This window comes from Galeopterus variegatus, unplaced genomic scaffold, assembly GCF_000696425.1.
Source record: "Galeopterus variegatus unplaced genomic scaffold, G_variegatus-3.0.2 Scaffold1210, whole genome shotgun sequence".
Classification (NCBI taxonomy): domain Eukaryota; kingdom Metazoa; phylum Chordata; class Mammalia; order Dermoptera; family Cynocephalidae; genus Galeopterus; species Galeopterus variegatus.
In genome coordinates this window covers 371175-374178 of record NW_007727321.1, presented here as the reverse complement: position 1 = coordinate 374178, position 3004 = coordinate 371175, and the positions used below count along the sequence as shown (strand labels likewise).

At 33.9% G+C, this 3004-nt stretch overlaps 1 long non-coding RNA gene across 1 annotated transcript in view; it reads left to right on the top strand.

The window, feature by feature from the left end:
- The first annotated feature begins 1877 nt into the window (after positions 1-1877).
- Positions 1878-3004, top strand: part of LOC103592748 — a 4057-nt gene continuing 2930 nt past the window's right edge. The window contains exon 1 of the long non-coding RNA XR_550683.1: positions 1878-2039. This is a non-coding gene — a long non-coding RNA (uncharacterized LOC103592748). The remainder of the gene's footprint in view (positions 2040-3004) is intronic.

Genomic DNA, 3004 nt, shown 5'->3' with positions numbered 1-3004 from the left:
TTCTGGGGTTCTCATGATTCCTAAAAGGTGATTCTTCTTTTTCTCCTCATTCTTATTGCTCCTTACTCTTTCTCTTTCTCTACTCTCTTTCTTCTCTGTCTCCTCCTCCTTCTTCTTATTATTATTTTCCTTTATTTTTTAATGGTAAGTATCTTATTCTAGAATGTATTCTGTGCCTTTTCCCAACTGAAATATTGTAAGAATATTTCAATTTTTACTTATTTTAATATTTCTCCAAAAAGAATTATACACCTAAGTTCCTACTTCAGTATGCATACATTTTAATAATTATATTGAATAATTATTATTCACCTGTCAATCTCTGAAGTAGGCTGTGAGGTGCTTAATGTCAGGGTCATGTCAGTTCATATTGTATAATATGTATGCTCAATAGTCATTTAAAAATTAATGAGTAAAAAATTATGTTATAAAGCTACTTAAATAAACAAAGTATAATTCTACTGGGAAAAAACACTACAAATATCCATTTTATTCAGTTTAAGGGTTATACCTGGAACTAATAACATAATCTGATAACAATATATACAAATTCTTATTTGGAATGGCTGGCATTATCACTAATAATGCCACCATTATTACAAATAATTGGCATTACTAAAAACTGGCATTATTACTTATAATTACTTATTAATTAATAGTTGGCATTATTACTAATATAATTTAGAGTTAAAACCTTTTCATTGTGAGAAATTTATATTGAATTATGTTTTCAAATTGAATTTTATTGACTAGTTTTAGATTTGTTTCCTTATATAGACTACTTATTTTACATTTACTAATAAGATTCCTGGCATTTATTCGTAAGAGTAGTGTTATGTTTTCCAATTTTGCACATTTTATTCTAATATACCACCCTTTCAAGTAGGCAAATGGGAAAAACAATTGCATGTTCTTGCACAAATGTTTAAAATAACAGCAATGATGCAGTGCGTAACACAAACTCACTTTTTGTGTACTGTTCATTGATTCCAGATCTCTTTCATTACTTCAGATACTTTGCATAATTTCCTGACTGTGAGAGATACACATGAAGATGCATTTCCAGGCAACTCAAACAAGCCATTAATTCTCACTTATAACTAAAAGTGTTAATATGCCATCAAGTTAATATGCCTTCAAGTGAAGTTCTCTGCTACTGTGATCACTGAAAACCATATTTGCTGTCAGCAGTTTCAATGCCTGATGCTAAGTAGATAAATCAGAGAACTGCCAGACTTATCAATGCCCAAGTATGAATTTCCTCTAAGTTTGACATACAGTTTGAATAAATGAACTGCCCCCCAAAGTAATAAATTAAAAGATAAATAGAAAAGATGCATTATTCAATTTAGAAAGAGTCAAGGGAAGTTTCCTGGGTAGATGANTTCTATCATCCTACAAAGACTGTGACTTATTGGTGAGGGCAACTGGACAACTCTGAGAGCAACTTAGAGAAATCCATCTTGGGCACACTCTATAAAGGAGCTCCTTCTCTGGAAATAGCACCCCAGATAAGTGCACAAAAGCAAGACACCCTCGTGGACCTACTTCCTCCCGCTTTCAACACCCTGATGCCTGAAGGTGAGGTCTCCTTCCTGTGTGTCTTAGAAGCCGTGAGTGCATTTAGGTAATTAGAGTCCTGCAAGAGCCTGAGTGGCACACACATCTGCAGGCTTTCCCACCAGACTTTTGCCTAAAGATTATTTTTCTGATTAGGAGAGACTCAAGGTCAGAAGAGTGATGAAAGTAAGGTTTCATTTAAAGCTATACTACTTTAAATAGTGGATTGGGCTAGTGATTATTTTCCCAAACTGGGCAATATTTGCTTAATGATTAAGTTTTTTGTTTTGTTGTTGTTTTTTAATCCAGCTATGCTTGATACTAAAGAAGGTTTTCCCACTATCCATATGCATCTTCTATATTTTGAAATTGCAACTATGGACAGTTGTGGCTAATCGTAGTTGATTGTCTTCCCTTCTTTTAACATCTTGGATGAATTTGGGGCACACTAATGTGTTAAGTGAAGATGGATGTTGAATGTAAGTTTCTCTGCCATTCTTAGCCAATATACAAAAATTACATTAGGCTAATTGCTAAAAATGCCAAGAATTTGAATTTAGTATCCTTCTGGACAATGTAGCTTTCTTATTTTCTGATTGTATAGATACAAGGGGAGTTCAAAAAGTTCATAGAAAGATTCGTATTATCTTTAAATTCTATTTTTCCATGAACTTTTTGAAGTACCCTCATACTCTAGATTCACCCTAGCCAGTCACCTTAAACTATCTGCCTGGGCAACAGAGGTAATTTGTGGAGAAAGTTTGTGTAAAATCAGTGCATGTGATAATAGGTACAGGGTTTATTTTTGGGGTGAGGGAAATGTTCTAGAATTAGATAGTGGTGATGGTTATACAACATGGTGAATGTACTAAAAGCCACTGAAATGTATACTTTTCAAGTGGCGAGTTGTTTTGCTGCCTGAATTATATCTCAAATTTGTGAAAAGTTTAAAAAAGATTAGTGCATATGAGTCCCTACTACTGTAGAGAGGCCTTTGAGACATGGCCTACAACCAAGGCTCAGCAGCACTGGTTCAGTGTGGGAAAGCCTGTGAGCTCCTTGGTGCTTTTTTCCCATCCTCTCAATGGCTTGGTCCCTGTGTATCTATTCTAGGTGAATGCCCCCACGTTGTAAGTCTGTGGAGATGCTTTCGAGATAAGAGATGCTTTTATATACTCACAGCAAGTTTGAGACTCCTAGTTGTTAGTAGCTGTACTTTATTTTATTATTATTATTATTATTATTATTATTTTTTTTTTTTGTCTTTTGTCTTTTTCCGTGTCCGNAAATGTTTCCACAATTCTCAAATCAAGACAATGGCTTAGAAATTCATTCTGAATTCCAGAAAAAAATCTCACTTCCATTTACCTATAGTTATATGTACTAACACAGCTTCAAATCTACACACATTTAAAATGAACTCCTCCCCAACAATGTTTCTGTA